The sequence below is a fragment of the Neomonachus schauinslandi genome, chromosome X (assembly GCF_002201575.2).
Source record: "Neomonachus schauinslandi chromosome X, ASM220157v2, whole genome shotgun sequence".
NCBI lineage: Eukaryota > Metazoa > Chordata > Mammalia > Carnivora > Phocidae > Neomonachus > Neomonachus schauinslandi.
In genome coordinates this window covers 4713023-4734559 of record NC_058419.1, presented here as the reverse complement: position 1 = coordinate 4734559, position 21537 = coordinate 4713023, and the positions used below count along the sequence as shown (strand labels likewise).

Here is a 21537-nt window from a genome sequence, read left to right as displayed (position 1 = left end):
TAAGCCTGCGGGCAAACTCCCCAGTCCCCTGACCCAGCCACTTTTCTCACAAGTGTCCCTTGATGTTGACACTGTGCTCCAAGAAGACAATGTCTCTCAACATACCTGGAAGGTGGCCCTGCCGTGGTAATCCCTATGCCTTTGCTTATGTTGGTACCCCCCCCCCCCAGAATGCCCTCCAACTCCTCTTGCTGAGCTAAGCCCTGCCCCTTCCTGGAGGGCCCACTTGTCTTGCCTGTTCCTGCTCCTACTGGGCTCTCCCCTCTTTTGACCTGAGTGCCTTGGTACTGTTGATCGAAGTCTTCCCAGACAAGACCTGCTCCCTCTACCAGCCTCAGCAAGGACAGAACCCAGGCACCCCCCTCACACCACCAAAACACACTCTGCACTGAAAGCTGGCAGGAGCCATGCTTCTGGCTAACCAAACATTGCCACCCCTCCTTGGACCCACCATCCCCTTCATCCCCAATCAATGGACAGCTGGGTAAACCCTCACTACAGACAGGCAGCTCTCATACACTGTTGGTGGACAGGTCAACGAACACATCTTTTCAGAGGACAAATCTCTATATGTACTGAAAGCCTTAGACAGGGTAAGACCATTGGTCTTTCAGCTTCCCGTCACAGCAATCTCTCCTCAGGAGACAAGTGAGTAAGGAAAACAAAGTATACTAGAGGGGTGGTATCCCAGTGCTGAGTATAATGGTGAAAATTAGGCAATAATCTAAATTCCCAACAGTCATATTTAAACATATTCTGATCCATTATTCAAGCAACTACTATGTAGTCATTACAAATGATATTGATATATAGTGGTATTTAACAAACCTTCCTATATATGGTTTCCTTATATCGTTAAGTGAAAGAAAGCTTAAAAAAAAAAAAGATGTGTAGAGGGGCACCTGAGTGGCTCAGTTGGTTAAGCGTCCAATTCTCGGTTTCAGCCCAGGTCATGATCTCAGGGTTGTGAGACTGAGCCCCAGGTCGGGCTCCATGCTCAGAGCAGAGTCTGCTTGAGATTTTCTCTCTCCCTCACCCTCTGCCCCTCCCCCACTCTAAATAAATAGATAAATAAATAAAATCTTTAAAAAAAGATGTGAAGGATGGTGCCATTTACTTAAAAATCTATGTACATTACGATGAACAGGGAAAGAGACATCTGGATGGATATACACCAAAATACTTTGCTCTTCTGTGTATTCTGTTTTTCCTATAATGGATGTGCATTGCCTGTGTGATAAAGACTAAACAAACAGTGGCTTAACCAAAGGGAACGGGAGCTGGGGCTGCTTGGATATCTAATGATGGATCTCAAAAGTTGATGCCAGGTGAGCAGTGCTGAGGAAGGACTGGGAAGTGAGGAGAGCCAATGGATGCAGCGGAGAATTCTCTCCCTCCCCCAGGGTAGACATCCTGGATGGAGGGGGGGGGTGTACCTTGGGCCTCTAGGGACCCTCTGTGCTGCTCTGAGCAGAGCCTTACCACCTGCAGGCACACACACGACCTCCTCTAGGATCCTGGGTCCTCTTTGCCCACAGCTCACGTGGGAGGGAGAACAGGCATGTTCCCACCCTACTTCTAGTCTTCCTCTTCTTCTGGGCACTTGGGCTTCCTTCAAACCCTCCTAGGCCCCCCTGGCACGTGAGACCTGCCATCCAGAAGGGCCACCTGGCCTGACAGCTCACATCTTTGCTCCTCATCCCTAAGTGGCTTCACATGGCTGTGACATTGTCTCACTGTCCGGGCCCCAATTTCCTCATCTGTAAAGTGGTGCCAAGCCACCAAGCCCATGGACCTACTAAGCCAGAGCATGTGTCATTGCCTAGAATTTGGTGCCAGCTCTTTTCTATCCCATAGTTTGGGTGTCATGATGTTGGTGGGTGTCCTCGTCTCCTAAATGGCACGTGTGAGTGCATTTCTAGTCAGGACAGCCACTCTGCACCTTTTCAGTACTACAGCTCCTGTTTCTACCTTGATACAGAAAGTCTGCCGGTACCTTAGGAATTGCCATATTGCCCTGCTTAGGGGCCTAGCCTGGGCCACCAAAGGAACAGGTGGCTTATCTGCCACCTTTCACCCTAGCTATCCCTCATGGAGCAACTCCTTGTGGCAAATCCAAGCAAGGCCCTACACTCAGACTACACCAGCCTGTCCCAGGGCAGCTCAGGACTAGGTCAAAATCCTCCTGAGCAGGCCAGGCCACCTCAGACACTAGATGGGTGCCTCCAGCCCACCGTTTGGCCCTTCACATCCTTCTTTCTGCCCCCCATTAGCCCACAGATGTCTCCTGGGGCAACCAGGGAGAGCATCCTTAGCAAGAATGAGTGGGGGAGATGGGGACAGGCCCTCCCTGATGGAGATGGCCTCCAACTGCACCTTCCTACAGCTGAAGCCTCTCAAAGGCTTTCCAGCAACTTCCCAGGAGGGGCCTCTGGCCCTGATTAGATAGAGAGAAGCAAAAAGCCAATGAGGGAGTGCAAGGAGCCTGTTTTCCCCAGGCCACAGCAAGCCTGGTGTGGTCAGGGAGTGGAGTTGGAGCTGATGCAGGCAGATTAGCAGGAGGGAGGGAGCCAGGGAATTGGAAGACAGTGATGCAAAGGCTTGGCTGATGCACAAGGAGACAGAGATGGAGAGAGAAGCAGCAGGAGGAGGGGTGTCCCATCACCCCCCAAGGACAGGGCGTGCTCTGCCTCATAGATGAGAAGGCTAATTCAGAGAAAATTTTCTAGAATTGCCACCCTGCTTGACTTTCCATGTCGTGCACACCCTTTTTCTCAAACAGACTTCGGTGTCTTTGCCCTTGCAGCTACCTCCTTGCCAAATGGCCTTGAGCCTCAGCCCAGGCAGCATCTCCCAGAGGAGCCGTCAAGTCCCACAGCTCCTTGGCTGAGGAACACAGCCTGGTCTCATTCTCAGTCACACTGCACTAAAAATGTCTGCATTTCCCACTAGCCTGGAAGGAAAAGGGAACCATAGGAGAGGAAGAAGGTGTAGAGGTACAGAGCCCCCCTCAATCAGAGCACAGCCTCTGCCCTGGTGGCTGTCTCTGAACCCCGAGTGTCACCCATCCTGGAGCCTTTACTCTGGTGCTGCAGCTGCCCCCATGCCGGCCTGCCCGGGACTGAAATGCCCTTCCCTGCCTCCCCCCACACAGCTGGGACAGGCTGGACTCTTCCAGACAACTGGGTGAACACCAGTGAGGGGGCAAGGCCGCTGGGCCTGCGAACACAGGCAGCCCGGCCCTCGGTCCCATGGGCCCACCCCAGCCCCGGGGACCCTGGCCTGGGATCTTTGTGCCAAGGGCTTATGTGCAAGAAGACAGCAAGCTGAGCGAGTGGGTGGCTTCACACACAAAGGAGCCGCAGCCAAAGGATACAGGTGTTGGGGCTTGTCTGAATGTGTGTGTGCTGGGCACTGGCCACAGTAAGCAAGCATGAGTGGGCACACCACAGACAGAAGAGCAAGGGGCATGACTTCTTCCCCAGAGGTGAGTTTTGACAATCTGTACCCAGAGGGCTGAGAGGGAGCCCGGCTGTGTTTCCCTATGTGTACCAACTTTCTGTGAGCCCCATCCCGGGCCAGCAGGGATCACATGTAGTTCTGTCTTTTGGAACCCGAGCCCACAGCTCAACTCTGGGTTGACCCCTTAAGTGTAAGTCAGGGGTGGCTGAGGAAGCAGTGGGACAGGACAAGAGGGCACAACCCAAAACATGGCCCATACAGTCAAGTCCAGTGACCAAATACAGATGTGGCAAGTGTCATCTAGACAAAGGCATCAAGGCCTTGCACCACCCAGCGCATGGGCCAGTTGCTGGGCCAACTTCAGGCCACGTTTGAGTAAAATTCTGTCTGTGAGCATTTTTATGGGGCTCCAAAGCAGGGAGCCCTAATAGAGGCAGAACCCAAGAATCACTTCAATAAAAATGTAAGTGCTCCCATCTGGGTCATGAGGGAAGAGGTAAAATGATGAAAAGTCCCTTGTCTCCCAGCAACTTATTCCTAAGATGGGTAAACCCAGCCAGTTGTGGTCCTTCCACTGGGCACTGTTAGGCATTCTCACAGAAGACAATTGACCTAGCAGGAAGGAGACTCCTTTCTCCCATGGAACCTTGGCTCCCCATCATCAGGTGAGGGTGTCAATGACTAAATTATGGAAAGACAAAGCCTGCAAGGAGGACCACAGCTGTCATACCTGTCCCACCTGTCCCCTCTTGCCTTCCTATAACAGCCTGAGTTGGGCTCTACAACCCCAAGGCTCTGGGCTGCTAGGGCCCACATAGCTCCCCTGACCAGAGTCCCTCCATGCCTCCCTTCTGGCCCAACTGGTGATGGGGGATTCTGAGCAAGGGGACGAGGCTCCTGCTCATTCTCACTGTAAATGTTCCCTTTGGACAAACCGCCATCAGTGGCCCCAGGATGGGGGGAAGACTCAAAGAAAAGACCCTGTGCCTTAGATCCACCTTCCAGAATGGGTATCTGGGTCCTCTTTGGGTGTGTTCCAAGCAAATGCCTTTGAGCTTCCAGGTAAGTCTCCTCCCTTATGCATAAATGCCCATGAGAGCCTCCCACTCAAGTTTCTTCAGGGTAATGAACTATACCAAGATTGGGGTGATCTGGGTTACCTGGGGAAGGGTAATGCTGAAGTAGTCGAAACCTGCCTGCTAGAGAACCCTGCCTCCTACCTTTTCCCTCTAAGCAGCAGAAACAGAAGCTAAGAAGGGGATAAGAGATAATGCTTGTTCAGAAAGCTGTAGAGCCAAGCCAGCTGCGTTCATTATGTGTCATTTCATGGGAGGGGCACACTCATGCTGTTAGAGATGTGGAGGACTTGGCCAAGGCCAAGAAGCCACACATCCATGATGTCTCTTCCAACTCAGGTGCAAATGAAAGAGCATTAGACAAGGAGTCCAAGTCCTAGTTCTGTCAAAACAAGTCACTGGACATGTCAGTTACTCTCTGGCTGCAGATGAAGTCCCTAGTCATGGAGGGGAAGGCATGAGTTTCAGTGCAGCTCCTGTGCTCATCACCAGGGCATGGGACCCCATGTAGTGCTGTTTTCAGGGAGCTTCTCGCCCCGTTCTGTCCTCCCTCTGGAACATCACCTGGAGTCGAAAGCCCAGCATCTCAGGGAGTGCCCAGGCCATGGGGCAGGCTCTCCCAGGAGGCTGCAGTGGGAAGTCCAAGGATGAGCCGGCATGCACTCCACATGCCAGGCTGAAAAAGGCCTGGACAAAGAGACGAATGGAGTGAGACCACAGGCAGGATACAGCATGGAGTGTGAAGGAGCTGGGGACACCAAAAGTCAGGGAGTGTGACCCCCACCCCCTGCTTGGGTGCCTGAAGGTACTTGGCCTAATGTCTAAGTTTAGACCAGGCCAACACTCAGGCAGCCAAGGGCTGGAATGATCAAATGTTTTATGAAGCAGCCGCCTGTGGCCAGGTCTCATGAATGAGGACATCCTGATTCCCAGTCTCAGTGGCCAGACGACAGTACGCAGACAGGTTGCTTTCCTCCAGGAGGGGTGGAGCAAGCACTGAGCTGTTGCTCCAAAGATACCCAGGATCCAGAGGGTCTCAGCAGCAATTCAGGACTGGGGGCCCTTCAGAGGCCTGCCAGAGTGATGGCTGAGTGGCTGGGTCATGTCAGAGCTCCCCCAGCCCCCAGTCTGCTGCTCAGCATGCAGCTCCCAGGAGCCCCAGAAGAGCAGGGTACCTTGACCTGCATATGATGCTGCAGTCGCAGGGACTCCTGCATGGAAGCTAATAGGGCAGGAGGAAGGAGGCGCACCACGTTGAAGAAAGAGCTGGAGGAGACTTGGATTACAGAGGGAAAAATGTAATATGGAAAAAGAATGCATGTGTGTGTGGGGGGGGGAAGTATTTGTAAATGTGCTTTACAGGTAAATGACTTCTACATGAAAGTCTGGAATTTCACCTCCCCCCCAGGCCACCCCCAACATCCCAGAATCTAGACTTCTCGGCGTCAGTGCTGGAAGGCCCTGGGAGGCAGCTGTCTGAGAGTCTGAGGCAGGCCAGCTCTTTCCAGAGGCAGTGAAGAATTCAAGCCCCAAGGGGGCAAAGAGAGCCATGGCCGCCTGTTCCTCCTGAGGGGCTGGGATTTCTCCTGGCTCTCCTGTGCCCATTTTCTAGCTCTCTATAGGCTGGATACAAGTGACTGCTTGGGGTGACTGAGCCATTTCAGAGATGGCTTAGCCTCAAGGGCCAGCAAGGGCTTCTGGGCAGGGTCCTCTGAGATGCTCTGTAGAGACCAGGGGCCTGGGCAGGGCTAAAATGATGGGGATAGCAGAGCCCAGGAGGCCTCACTCCAAACAGAACCCCTTTCCAGAACCACCTATATGAATTATTCCCATTGATTCCAGGGCCTCCTCCTCCCCTGCTGTAGCATGAGAAGGAGCCCAGCGGGACAGTGGGAGTTCTCCTTCAGGGCCTGGGCTGGCTCAGTCCTCCACTCCCTGTACCCTTGTAGCCTGGGAACCAAGCTGGTCTTAAGCCTATCGCAGTGGGGCAGAGATGCTTTCCCAATCTGCACCCAGACAGCCAAAGGGACTCAGGGGTCATGGAGCCCACCCCCAGCTCAACCAACTCCCTCTTCAGGAATACCCCTGTACCTTCACTGCTGCCCCCTAGTCAGCCTGGCAGGGAAATCCCCCCCACTTGCTCCTGACTAACATTGGCCAAAGAATTCCTTTTGTCCGCGTTACAGGTGATCATGAGTAAAGCTCAAGAGGAAAAGAGGTACCCAGCCCCCTCTCCCACACAACAAAACCTCCCACCCCAGCAGAGCTCCAACAGGCCTCCTCCCAGCTGTTTTCTCCCCTTCCTGTGTGCCCCAGACCCAGAGTCTCCTGCACTCCACCCCTACCTATTATCACTGTCCCCATTTTTTGATAAGAATATGGAGACTCAGAGAGGAGAAAGCATTTGCCCAAGGCCACAGTTTCATTTATTCAACAACCATTTATGGAAAGTTGGCAGCCAGCCTGGGTGCTGGGCAGACAGACCGACCGACAGACAGGAACCTAGAGCAGCCCTTCTAGGGCACTGCCAGACTGCTGCATTTCCCAAGGAAGTGCCCTTGGCTCAGGCCTTCCCAAAAGACTGAAAGAATGAGTAGGAACTCACCAGGCAGAAGTGGTGAGGCAAATCCTGGGTCTTTGTTTTGTTTTTTTAGTCTAAACCAGGCACTGCCTGATGTAAGCATTTTCACCCATTCCTGTGATTGGAACCCCTTGTCACATCAAGCTCTCTGGAAAACTGACCTAGTCATCAAAAAGTGGTGTGCTGAGCCAATGATCACTGGAACCAGACTAAAGGGTCCAAGGCCAGGACCATCAGCGACAACCTGTGGGAGCATGGGGCCTGCCCACCACTGGCCCCAGAGGCCAGGTCTCCTCTCTGACCCAGGGCATGGCCACGGGGCTCCACAGCCACCTCCATCATCACCACCAATGGCTCTGCTTCTTGGTTCTCTCTTGAAGTGGGAAGTGAGCATGTTTCCAATGGGAAAAACCTAGACGGTGTTTCTGAAAGTGGCCTCTCAGTCCCTCTAGAATCCAAAACTCCTGGGACATGTGCTTAAGCTGTAGGTTCCTGTCTCCCCACATTAGAGTTTGACAATGGGCCTCTTAACTTTTCACTTTTCAGGCCCTTCTCCACCCAGACCTGTCCCTCCTGCTTTCCTACCCCCACCCTTCTCAGTTCTCAGTCACAGCTGTCCCCCGTGCCCAACACAGGCAAGTAATCAGAAAACACTCACCAAATGCATACATGCTTGTCTGTGAGACAAGGTAACCTGGCTCCATTCCTAATCCTCAAATGAGTCCTGAGTGAGTGCCCCTCTGTGCCTCAGTTTCCCTTTTGGAAAAAAGAACTGACGCCAGCCCTGCCCACTTCCTGATCCCTCCATGGCCACTCCTCAACGAATGTTACTGTCACACAAGTGCTCCTGAAGAAAACCATCAGGAAAGTTCACAACAGGGAATCCAGATGAGGCTTTGAGGGAGTTCTTGGTATCATTCTCACAACTTTTCTGTGAGTTTTAAATCAATCCAAGATAAACAGTTAAAAATGAAAACAGCAAACATTAAAAAAGAAAGCAAATCAGATTTTAGTACGCATCCAGAAATGATCTAAGAATTAAGTGTTCTGTGGCAAATAATTTAACTGTGGGTAGACACCATCCACATCATTGGAACAGACTAGCAGGGATTTTTAAACCATTTGTCTTTAGGTGGGGAGCCCACATTCCTCCCAGCCTGGCCCCAACCTCACCCTGGCCACCATGGCCCCTGGGGGACACTGTGGTCCTGGCTCAAGCTGTGCTCCCAGCTTCATCCTCCCTTCTGTAGAGGTGACAAAACCGAGGCCTCCAGAAGTTGTGTGATATGCTCAGGTTTGCACAACTGGCTGGTGGCTGAGCTGGGGTTTGAACCCAATCTGACCTCTGAGCTGCTCTCTTACCACTAGGCTGTGGAGGCACCTCCCTGTTCCATCACACACTCGACTACCATTCATCTCCCTGCTCCACTTCATGAGTCTCCTGCCAGCTCACTGACTCTCAGAAGCAACGGTTCTGTCCCTCCTGCTTTCCTACCCCCACACTTCTCAGTTCTCAGTCACTGCTGTCCCCAGTGCCCAACACAGGCAAGTAATCAGAAGACACTCCCCGAATCAGCCAACTTCCCCCGAACATCACTCTCAGAAACGTGGGTCCCCCGCGTGCACTGCCCTTGTCCTGCCATCAGCCAGCTCTCTGCAGGCACAGTGGACATGAATGCAGAGTCCCTGATGACTCCCAACCCCAGGACCCCAAAGGCCTGGGGCACCATGTGGGTTGCTGTTCAGAGCTCTGAAGCCATGGAAAACAGCTCTCCTCTTCTCCAGCCATGGTTCTATCCCATCGCAGGAGGGCCCGGCAGTGGGGGCAGCCTCAGGGCTCAGCAAGCAGAAAGCAAGCTGGTGTTATGCATGAGCTGGCACCTTATGGGCTGTGGCTTGAAGCAAGATCCAGACCAAAGGGATCAGTCACCCGTGGAAGCTGAGTGGGGAAGGAAGAAGGCAGGCTTCCAGCTTCCAGAGTACATTGAGCCAGATTTGGGACTTTTCTTGGCATGAGACTGAGGACAGTTCGGGGACCAGGTGCTGATGCCTCTCTGCCCTGCTAGGTCTCAGGAGGCTACAAGGGGCACCAGGCATGCTACGGGAGGCTGAGGTGAAACACTGGCCACCGCTGGGGTCACTGCCCTCAGGTGGGGGACTGTCTGAAATCTGGACTCTGATTGAGGAGGAAGTGAGGTGGATACTTTTGATGCTGGTGGTAGCTCCCTACTGAGTGGCTGTCCATCTTCCCAGCCAGATTGTCACTCCTTGCGGCAAGGCCTGCATCTGATTTCTCTCCAGGCCCCCACTGCCCAGCTCTGGGTAGAACATATAGGGGCTTAGGAAGAACTGGTTTTGGTTTTTCAGGAACAAGAGGGAGGCTAGACTCATGCAGCCTCAAAGGACATGGAGACCTTGACCGGACAGCTGCTGAGCTCCTCCCCTTGCTTCCAAGCTCTCCTCCTCCAAGAAGCCTTCCCTGATCCTCCAACTCAGAGCTGCTTCCCTGTTCCAGGCTCCCACAGCCCCTTGTGTTTATGCCACTCAGAGCTGCAGCACCCAATACGGTCATGGGCCACCCCTGTTGCTGACTTGTGAATGTCCAAAGGGTGGAAATGAACACATCTGGAGCACCTGCTGTGTGCTGCTCTGGGTACCTTCCATCAGCTTTCCACAGCTGGGTATAGAGCCTCCAGGCAGGCCAGAGCATCTGAAGTCCAGGCCAGGAAGGCACAAGGGCTGGGGCTCATAACTGGTGGAAGGAGGGGGTAGGGCAAGTGAGGTGGATCTGCTCCTTCCCATCCTGGGATGGCCCAGGGGTAATGAGACAAACAGCACAGGCTGGCCCCTGGGCTGTGCATCTAGTCCTGGCCAGATGCTCTAAGTGGCAAGCAGGGCCTCTGAGCTGGCCCCTGGGCTGTGCATCTAGTCCTGGCCAGATGCTCTAAGTGGCAAGCAGGGCCTCTGAGCTGGCCCCTGGGCTGCCTCTGATTTTTCAGATGGAGCAGTGGAGGCTTTGGGAAGGTAGGACCGTCCCCTTCTTCCCCTTCCCAGCATGATGTGAGCTGGTGAGGAGGCAGCAGGAACCCAGAGCCCTTCCCCACTGCCCAGGCTAATCAATCAGCCCATGGGGCCCTGCTTCCTGTCCCCAGCCAGGTACCATGACCAGAAATCTAAAGGGCCATGAGACCAAAGCAAGAGTGGGTCCAGGTGAGGGAAGTCTCAACCACCGCTGAATGGGGTGTGAGGGGGCTCTCTCTCAGGGTTCACAGAGTGTGATCCTGAGATGCACAGCCTTCCACAATGCCAAAGCTAGGTGCAAACAGCTCAGTGAGAACACTATTCCTACCATACCTCAGATGTTCCAGAGCCCAGTCCCACTCACACTGAACACATCTGAGCCCCCAGCAGCCCTGGGTGGGAGGAGGCCTGATGTGTTACCTCCTTGGACTGATGAGCTGCCCAGATGCCCCCAGCTCAGAAGGGGCAGAGCAGTCAGAGATGCTGAGCATTCAGTCTTCTTGAGGCCAGGTATCAACTCTGCCTTTCCAAAGAGGACAAGGCTCTTGGCTCCCCTGCCCCCATCCAAACAATTCAGCCACAGAGCCAGTTTGCTGCAGATCCTGTTGATAACACCCAGTGACACTTGATTCGGCGCCTTCTGTCTGGGGCAGCTACCTTTCTGGTAGCCCTCCAGGAGGTTGCCCTGTGTCCAGCATATCCTCATCACAAACGACCCTCAAGCCCCCTGCTCTGGGCTTCAGGGTGAGCCAGCCTCTGGATCTCAGTGTTCTTACCTATAAAATGGACACAGTGAACTAGCTGATCTGAAATGTCCTGATTCTTTTGCCTGCAATCAACTCTCAGAGCACCCTGGCTCCAGGCCATTCACTAACAATCAAACCTTCTCTTCCAGAAGGGGTGAGGAGGCCAGACTTCTTTGGCTCTCTGGGTTAGTATCTTTGCTTACAGTGAAAACCAGAAAACCAAGTGCACTGCCTCCTGATGGGAGCCCAGGAGAAATGCGTGGAGCGGGTGAGGATTATGGAAGGGGAAACTGAGGCCCCGAATTGTCCCTGCCGCCTGGCTGGGCATGGGCCAGGCGCCCCCCCCCCCCCCCACACCGCTGCCTCTCCACCGGGCCACACCAACAGCGACTCGACAGCCCTACCTGGCAGGTGCCCGGCTCGCGGGGCGGGCAGAGGATAGGGCGGGCACGGGGCGCGGGCTCCCTCAGGTGGACAGCGCCCAGCCGGGCCGAGCCGGGCCGGGGCGGCGGGTGCGGGGCGGCGGGCGCCGAGTGCAGCGGACAGCGCGCAGGGCAGCGAGAAGGCGCGGACTGGGCTCCACCCGCAGGAGAACAAACAGGTTTTCACCGGCGCCCAGTGCCTCGCCCCTCGCCCCTCCCCTCGGCCGGCCCCCTTCCTCTGCCCTCTCTTGGGGTAGGTAGATGCGCCTGGCACATTCCGCACATTCTCCCGCCAGTGTCCTCGGCCCGCCCGCCCCTTCCCAGCCCCGCCCCGCGGGGCTGCTGGAGAAATCAAGGCCGGGGCTCCCCACGCCGAGCCCAGAGCAAGCTCCAGAAGGCTCTGCCCCGGTGGAAAACTTCCAGGCAAATTCCTTCGGGCTTGCGGCCCTAGGCCGGGAGGTCCCCGCCACATGAAGGGCTCCGGCCGCCTATTGCGCCCCTGCCCGCACCCGACGCGATCTGGCCCCCACTCAGGGCCAATGACTTCCACAGATGCTGCGGGTTCATTCTGTTGAGAACTACTGTTCCTAGATCCATTTTACAGATGAAAATCCCAGACAGGGGCGGGGAGGGGGGCCGAGGGGCCAGAGGCTGAGATCATACAGGAAGTCCCAGAGGCTGGGAAGGAGGACAAGAAAGTGAGGGAGCCCGGCTAACCGGCGGCACGAGGGAAGTTCTCACCCTGGAAAGCCATGCTGGCAGCACCTTCTCAGCAAGCCGGGCCGCCTCACCGGTGACACATCCAGACCCCTAGGGCAGTGCAGTTTGATCAGTGTCATTCATTCATGCTTTTTGAGTACTTGTGTCATTGAATCATGCTTACTGAGTACTTGCTATGTGCAAGGCAGGGGGCTAGGGGCTAGGAAGGAGGGAGCATCAAAAGAAGCCCCAGCCCTACCTGTGGGTCCAGGGAATGCCTCCGATACAAGAGACAGTTAAATCAGTCCAACAGAGGTATAGAGTTGGCCAAAAGTTGGCCTATCAGGATGACAGGCTCAAGTTTATATCCCAAATGGCCCGCCAATCTATAGACTTCTGTGCATGCCCACTGCCACCACCCTAGTCCAAGCCTGGGCTATGGGACCAGCCTCCTTGCTGGTTTCCCTGCCTCTGGCCTTCCCTTCCTTTCCATCCAGTCTCCACACAGAAGTCAGTTTAGTAGTTTACATGCTTGCAACTCTTTTGATGGCTTCCCATTGCTCTCAGGATAAAAGCCAAACTTTAAGAGAGCCCAAGGATAGGTGGCACCAACCTCTCTCTGCAGATCCAGCCACACTCCCTTCCTTCTGCCTTTCGAATATATCACAAGTCCTATCTCCTTGTGGCATTTGCTCCTGGCACTCAGACTCCCTAGAATGTTCTTTGTCCCCTTGCCTTAGTCATTCTCCAAACCTTCACTCAAGTGGCTGTAGATCCTTTTCTGACTGCATGGGCCACCCAGGCAAGTAGATTGCCTCCTTCCCCATTTCCTCTGCTGACATTGATCTAGCATAGTGGACATCACCCTCTATTGTTCTAGATGGTGAGCTCCAGGAGGGCAGTGCCCCATCTGAGTCATCACTGGGGCATAGAGACAAGCACAAGGGGTCAGAGAGGAATTGCAGAAGGAGGGGATTGAAAGGTGATTGAAACTCTGGAATCTATCTTTATGTTCTCTTCCTGGGCTTTGTCAGGTGGGAAGGAGGTGGCCCTGTGTCTGTGTGACTATGTGTGTGAGGGTGGGGATGGGGGAATTATATATAAAGTCACTTCGGTTCATCTGTCTCTTGCCAGTCAGCATTTTTCTGCTTCTAGTCTGGTGACCAGCATCTAACGCCTTCTCATCCCCCACCTTGGGCTGCTGGTGGCCATGGATTTGGCTTGGTGTCTGAACTCCTAAATATACCCACTATATGACCTAGGGTGTGTCACATCCCCTTTCTGGGCCCCCTTCCCTTTCAAAAACCCCTAGCCTAAAGATGTAGAATGTGGAGGGCACGGTGATGGGTTAGATGTAAGGGTGAGGAAGAGGGTGGCCCTTGCCTCCCAAGGCCACCAGTGGGAAAGGGCAATCTTGGTCCAGAGCCTTAAGTGTGGGTGGGCCAGCTAGAGAGCACAAGCAAGAGTGGGGTCCAAGGACCCCAATGGCCACTCAGTGAGTGCTGTCCTGGATTGGGCTGCCCTGGCGCCTTGAGCTCTTCCCATGTCCCAGGTGATTCAGCCCTTGCCCAGCCTAAGAGACCAGCCTTTCCTCAACTCCTCCCTCCCTCCCAGACTGCCAGGCCCTGCAGCTGATCTCACCTACAAACGGGTTTGACTCGAATGGCAACTGCCTTGCCCTACCCTGCCCTGCCTTGCCCCCCTGTTCACTGCCCCAACAGAACCCCCACTCCTGCCAGGGCCACCCCCAGCCACCTCAGCCAGGCTTCAAGGCCCCTGCCAACTTCATCAGCCTCTTCTTTGACCCTTTGTCCTCAGACACCTGGGCCCAGACACAGCAAGTGCTTTCATACCACTGAGCCCCTGCACAAGATGTCCCCTTGGTGGTGACCTTCTACCCACTCTCAGCCACAACACTGGCTTCTTCATGAACTTCACCTTAGCCTACAACTTGAGGGCCAAGACCCTGTGACTGTTGGCTGCCTCCAGACTGGGCTTTACCTCTGCCTGGCCTGAGTTTGGCCCTGTCCCTTTCTATTCTCAGCTCAAGCCTTTAACTAGGGTGGGCTTGAGAGTGGGGCCAGGCTGGGCTGTTTGGGGAGGCAAAAGGCCTGGAAGGTAGAGGCAGGAGAGGGTAGGTGAGAACCCCTCCGAAGCGGAGGGAGGTCACAGCCAATGAGCAGGCAAGAAGACAGATTATCTAGGAGACCAGGTTGAAGTAAGCAGACGAGTAGGGGGATAAGTGGCTCTTTGGAAAGAACGGGCCAGCGGTGCTCCTAAGCTCTAGGGAGGCTCCAGGGCCGGGAACAAAACTCGGGCAAACCACTGTAGCCAGAGTTCCCAGGCTTGGGAGGGGGATAATGGGTGGGGTTCTGAAAGCTGTCAGGCCCCAAAGCCAACCCTCAAGCAGGGTGTCCTCATATTGGAGGGACCTGGAGACGAAGCACTGACCCAAACTCTGCCATTGTATAAATAGGGAAATAGGCCCAGGCAGGGATGGCATCTAGCTGGGGCCATACAGCCAGTCTGAGGCAGAGCTAGGACTAAAGCCAGGTCTTCAGTTACTCTGGATGGAGCCCCTGTCCAGCTAGGGTGCTCAGGTTCACGTGTGGGGAGGGCTGGGCTCCTGTTTGCGCCCTAATCCTCTTCTTCCCTCCCTCCTTCCAGTGCTCACCCTGCTGCCTCATCTTCCTAAGCTCTTCAACCAGTTTCCACTTGCTGGGTGACTCTGCCAGCTCCAAGCAGGATGGGCCGCCTGGGGGCAGGGGTCCCCAGGCATGGTTGCACCCACAGCAGCCCCTACGGAGCTCTGAACCTGTAAGGCCAGACCTCTGAATCTGTAACCAGCTCTCCAGGTTACTGGGAGCTGATCCAATCTGTCTGTGAGACCCTGCCTGCCCAGTCTTGCCCTTGGGGGAGGGGCCCGCCCTGCCCTCGGCCTGTATTCCCAGCTAAGGGGCTGGTCCCCTTCCCTGGCACAAATGCATACTCTCACTCACCAAGTGTCCCCTTTGGGCCTCCTGTTCCCCACCACACTGCCACACCCTCCACCCACTCAGAGACCAGTCAGACCCAGTCCTGTCTTGGAGCAGCTCCCAGTCTGATGGGAAAGGCAGACCAGTTCAGTTCCAAGGGGCAGAATCCATGCCTTGGGATTTCTTGCTCTGTGGACAGTGGCCCCACCAGGAGCAGGGAGGTCAGGTCATGCAGGTCAGGTCAAGTTGACATCTCCCACCCCTACAGGCTGGACTCTCCACTGCCTTTTGAATCTACTATTTTGAATAAGTCCAGGAAACACTCTGCCATCAGTTTTGGCCTATGTGACCTGATGCCCCAGAACTCAGATTGCTTCTCATCTCTGGCTCTGAAGCAGCCCCAGGCCAGGCCTCCAGAGCACGAGTGCACAAGCTGAGCCAAGGCCTTGCTGGCAGATAATCCCTGAATGCCCTGAAGAATGGCTTTTTGCTGCTTTAAGAATCATCCACAGATCGGAAAAAGAATGTTCTAATTGGAAAACCTCCCCGCCATGGTTTTCCGGAGTTTTAGTACAGTTGGCCGGCAAGGAGGCTCCTGGGATGAGGAGGAAGGGAAGTCATGAGGAGGAGACAGTGGGCTCCCTGCCCAGTCCCCCCTCATCCCCAAGCTCAGCTACTCTGGGCGAGGGGCCATGCTGAGGGTCCCAGTGACCGGGGTATCTGGAAGCTGTCTGGCCCTGCTGGGAGCCCCTCCCCCAAGCCAGTCCCAAGCCCTGCCCCCTAGAAGCCATGCTGATGCCCCAGAAGCAGTCCAGGCTCCCAGGACCCACTTGAAAGACCGATTTCCACTGCATTGTGAGCACTGGCCCAGAAGAAAAAAGGTGTGGAAGCTACCACCTGCTCAAAAAACGGGAAGGCCAGAGTTGGTGTTGGGGTGTGTGGAGTGCCTCTGACTTGACTGGTGCCCAGGGCTGGGAGACCTGGCAGAGGGGGATGCAGGCTGCAAGGGAAAACTGGCCTCTGAACAGCTAGATCTGTCTGGCAAGGATGGGAGCTCTCACTCAGGGACCCTGCTAAGTCTGGCCTGGCTAAACAACTGGCCAGCAGAGCTGAGGCCACAGCAACCTGAGGGTCTGTCCAGCTCCAAGAGTTTCTGATTTGTTCCTTTTGGTTAAGCATTGCCCTTGCACTTGGGAAATGCCCACCTGGGAAGGGGAAATGCAGTGGATCCTTGAAACTCTTTTACACAGGAGAGCCAGGTTACTGTGACTCACCTCTTTCAGGATGTATGCTTCTCTATTAGTCTTTTCTGGAAACCTCCCTGGACGCTTAGCTGACTTGATCTCCGCAAGGGGAACAGCCTTTGAGAGACTGGAGGGAAAAGTTCAGAGGCTGCCTGAGCAGGATCAAGGTGCTGCTGGCCAAAGCCCTCTTTGGTGGCAACTCACATCTTCTCAGCATAGGGGAAGGGTCTGGCTCTCATTACAAGGGATCAGAAAAGCCAGGATGTGGAGCATACCCGTCCCCTGTCCATTCTACTTGGCCCCAGTAACCTGTACCTGTACCTTGACCAAATGGCTCTAGGCTCCCTGGCATCGTGTCCTGCGCCCCTTCCCTTCCCTTCCCTTCCCTTCCCTTCCTTCCCAACCTGCCCAAATGTGACTTTGAGGACTGCAGCTCCCTAAGCAGCACATTTCTCTAGAGCTTCACTGGCCATTAGAGTAGCCACTGGCTGCATGTGGCTATTTAAATTTAATTGATCACAATGAAATAAAATTGAAAATTCAGTTCCTCAGTCACAATAGCCACACTTCAAGTGTTCAATAGCCACATGTGGCTAGCAGCTCCTGTACAGATAGAACTTTCTGTATTGGATGGTGCCACTCTAGGTGCTCCACTTCTCCTTAGAAGGAAGCTCTCCCCTACCTCCTTAACTGAAACAAGTCTTCCTGCAGCCCCACCCTGTGGAGGTTCTTTCTTCTCCCACACCCCATCTACCTCTAGATAGACTAGTCTGCCCTTGGATGAAAAGTTCTCCTTCACAGGTCAGGCCAACTGGTTTACACACCATTCAACCTTCAGGCAAGATCACTTGGATGTGAGTAATAAGTGTGTGACTTCAGCATCCGTGCCTGTGGACCATTCGTCAGCACCTTTCAGGCCTCCCAGTTCTTTGACCTTGACATCTCTGAAGACCCTGTCAATTCCACTGCAGCCACCTCTTCCAACAGGCACAGCCTGCATCCTGTCACCTCTGGAATCTTCCACTTTCTGACCCCTACCTCTTCTCTTTCCAACAGGCTTGTTCATCGACTTTCGAGGAAAGATAGCAACAACTATCTGTCCAGATCACAGGGACCTCCCACCCGTTTGCTCCTCTACCTTATCCCCATTCATTAGCCCTTTCCTCTGTTCACTTCTCTCCCTATACAGCTTAGAGACAATGGCCCATCACTTTGACAACTCTCTTGTCAATACCTGAATATCCTTTATTGCACTGTCCCTCTGACCTCCACTTGACATGGCATCAAATCTGGACAAATGTAGACATCTGCTTTCTTCATACCTTCCCCAAGACAATGATGGTGCTGGCACAGAATAGTATCAACACAAATTTCTGGATCTTACCCTTTCTCACATTCACAAGGACTCCCCTCTTTGTAATTCTCCCTTTTCTCTTTTGCATCATTTGGAGCATTCCCATCAACATTAAAAAATAAAAGAAGAATCTCACTTAACCCACTCCCATCTCCAGTTCATGTCCCTTTTCTCTGCTCCTCTACTGAGGAAATCTCTGTGAAAGAGATGTCTAGACTCATAGTCTCTACTTCTCCCACTGTCTCATAAACCCATTTCCATTAGGATTTCAACCCTAACACTCTCCTAAAATGTCAAGGTTACAAATGAACTCCATGTTGCCAAACCCAGTGCTCACATCTCTGCCCTTGCTTTATTAACCTTTTAACCATAGTTGATCACACCTTCATTCTGGAAAAACATGCTGCTCTTGGCCTCCCTGACACTCCACTTATCTGGAGGTATTGAAGGTTAGGAGCACAGCTTCTGGAACTGGACTGTCTGGGTGCAAATCCTAGCTGTGCCAATTAATAGCAGTGTGACCTTGGGCCAATTACTTGCCCTTTCTGGTTTCCATTTCTAACCTGTACAATAGAGGTGAGAATAGCAGCATCTGCCTCCTGGGGTTGTAAAGGTTGCATGGGAAGTACTAAAAATAGAGCTTCTATTCTTGGTATATATACATGGAAACATGTCAATGAAATCACCACATGGCTGTGGATGGGGTTTAGGACATGCTACCCTAAAACATGGCACCTTGGTATATTAAATATTAAGATGGAGTTTGAGAGAACAGCATAAGCAGGAAGCTTTCTGACCTTCCCCCTCTTCCCCTCCCCACGCTTACCCCCGAAGCAGATCGTAAGACCCTCATGTGAGAGATGCCCTCCCTATATGCCCTGAGGAAAACAACATCCAAGGGGAAGGTGGACCCCAAGAAGTATCTGAACAAACAGGCCTTGCTAAGTTTCCCCGCAGTTTACTGCACTTAGCTCCAACTCTTTATCCTATCATATCTTTTCACAACTTTCCACTCTTCACCAAACCTGGTATGGAAACACTCAGGTTTAACCATTTCTTCAGGTCTTCTCTTCCTTAGGAAGGCTCCCATGTCACATAAAACTTTAAATAAGTGTGTATGTTTCTCTCTTGTTATTCTGTCTGTGTCAGTCTAATTTCTAGACCCAAAAAAGACCCTAAAAGGGTCAAGGAAATCTTTTTCCTCCCTTTCAATGTCTGAAGGTCAACTCAAACTAAACATGTTCAAAGATTTATTTATTTATTTATTTATTTATTTATTTATTTATTTATTTGAGAGAGAGAAAGAGAGCACAAGCAGGGGGAGTGGCAGGCAGAGGCAGGCTTTCCACGTAGTGGGGAGCCCAATGTGGGGCTGGATCCCAGGACCCTGGGATCACGACCTGAGCTGAAAGCAGACGCTTCACCGACTGAGCCACCCAGGCGCCCGCAAACTAAACATGTTCAAACAAAGGTCCATGCCCTCCAAATCTCTCTTCTCTAAGTCTTCCTCATCTTCATCAGTGACATCTTCCAGATGTGCCAGTCAAAGGATTAGGTGGCTAACTTGATTTTTCTTCCTTCCCTCATCTCTACATCCAACCAGTCAGTAGGTTCTGATTGCAGCTCTACTTTGAAAATATACCCACGGGGCGCCTGGGTAGCTCAGTCGTTAACCGTCTGCCTTCGGCTCAGGTCATGATCCCAGGGTCCTGGGATCGAGCCTCACATCAGGCTCCCTGCTCTGGGGAGAGCCTGCTTCTCCCTCTCCCACTCCCCCTGCTTGTGTTCCCTCTCTCGCTGTCTCTCTCTGTCAAATAAATAAATAAAATCCTAAAAAAAAAAAATGAAAATATACCCAAACCCTGAGCATGTCTACCCATTTCTACTGCCACCACCATGCTAGTCCAAGCCAGTGTCCTCACTCACCTCCTCCATGTCTCCCAGCTTCCACCCTTGCTCTACTCACAAGTCATCCAGAACCATGTCCCTGTATGCTGTCAGTCTGAGTGATAAGGTAACTCCATTCACCCAGCTGTCCAAGCTGGAAACTGGGGTGCCATTTGAGAATCCTCTTTCCTTCTGTCACTCCAAGACCCAGTTAAGTGTCTCTTCCTGGGCTGCCCTTCTGCCCCAGCACTCACTCTTCTGTAAAGTCACTGTCTCCTGTCTCTCTCCTTCCTTCCTCCTGGATGTGGTAGGAAACACATCTCATGCTTGCCCACTCACCCAAGCACCTGGTATAGTGCCCAAGTGGGCACATAAGAAATATTTGCCAAATGAAGGAAGGGATAAAGGTTAATTTCAAATGCAATGTATGATCGGAGTGGCATTTCACATCAGTGGATTAAAAGTATATCATTCAATAGATGATGTTGGGATAACTGGCCGTGTGGAAAAACAAGCTGGATTTCCTACCTCGCACTCCACACTGAAATAAACTCCAGATGGTTCAGAAATGTAATGTAAAAAAATTGAAACCATAAAAGTACTAGAAGGAATCCTGGGGTGTGGACGGCCTTTCTAAGTATGTCATGAAAACCAGAAATCACGAAAGAAAAGAGAGAGAAATTGAAAACTTCTGTATGGCAAAACCCACTAGAACTGTCATTAGACAAATGACAAATGAGGAAGACTTATTTGCTATTTGCACCACATATGACAGGGAAAGGCTTAATCTTCCTAAAATAAAAAAGGGCTCCTTTCAAAGCAAGCAATAGGAAAACAGGGGGCAAAGAAGGGAGCAAACAATTCACAAAAGAAGTTCATTAACATATGAAGGATATGCAAATGTAGTCAGAAATTCCAATCCCTCCCTCAGATATGGAAAAGTGAAGACAGGGTATAGGAAAATGGTCCCTCTCAGGCCCCAGGGGCCCTAGGGGTGAGAGTATTCATTGTTGCAAACTTTTTGGAATGGCCATCTAGAAATATACAACAAAATGAACAATGAAGACTCCCTTTGACCCAGCAATACTAACATTCAAAAATTCCTTTTATTATCTGATATATATAATGGTGTATATGTATATATGTACATATGTACAATACTGCTCTGAACATATGTACATATGTGTACATATGTATATAGGTAAATTATATAAAATGTGTTGCTGATAAACATCTATCCGCTAGCCAGCATCATATCTATGCCTTCTGTCCTCAGTCCTGGTACTCAGGATGACCTGTGCTGGCTTGGGATGAAAGGCCAACTTCTCTGCTTGTGCTCTTAATCCCATCTCCTGCCACCTACTCAGGAACATCCCGCTAACATTTCACCCTTTCTCTAGGGTCATCAATTATTTCCTCTTGGCTGGATCATTCTGATCAGCATGCGAATATGCTATAATTTTTCCCACCACAAAAAAGTTTTTTCTTGATCAAACCTTTCTCTTCAGCTACTCTCCATTTATTGCCCTTCTCCCCTTCTTCCCACACTCCCTGTGTCTGATTCCCTTCTAGCTCACTCCCAGCACTAAACCCAGATGGCTCTTGCCAAAGCTACCCGTGCTTTCCATGTTGCCAAATTCAACGGTTTTCAGTTCTCGTTTTACCAGACATGTCAGCAGCATTTGACACAAGAAACACTCCTTCTGGAAACACTTTCTCTTGGCTTCCAGGACACCTTACTCTCCTGGTTTCCCTTTTACTTCACTGGCTCCTTTTAAGTTTCCTTTGACCTCTTCCCATCACCCCTACCTTGTCAAACTTAACTTTGGAGGGACCCAGAACTCTCATGCCTTTAAACACCATCTGAAGGCTGATAACTCCCATATTTACATCTCCAACTCAAGGCTTTTCCCCTGAATTCCAGGTTCCTATATCACAAGACATAGGCAGTATCGCCCCTTAAATATCTATTAGGCATAGTGGCTCGGGCCGAAAACCTTGGTGTGATCTTTGACTCCACTTTCTCTCACTCTTCCCATCCAATCCATTAGGAAATCCTTCCCCCACCTT

General features: G+C 52.4%; 1 protein-coding gene across 3 annotated transcripts in view; it reads right to left on the bottom strand.

Moving 5' to 3' along the window:
• The window catches only part of ZNF185 (zinc finger protein 185 with LIM domain), a 63228-nt gene extending 51899 nt beyond the window's left edge, over nt 1-11329 (bottom strand). For all 3 annotated transcript variants that reach the window (XM_044911575.1, XM_044911577.1, XM_044911576.1), the window contains exon 1: nt 11291-11329. The gene's annotated coding sequence lies outside the window, so the exon portion shown is untranslated. The remainder of the gene's footprint in view (nt 1-11290) is intronic.
• Between the last annotated feature and the right edge of the window lie 10208 nt (nt 11330-21537).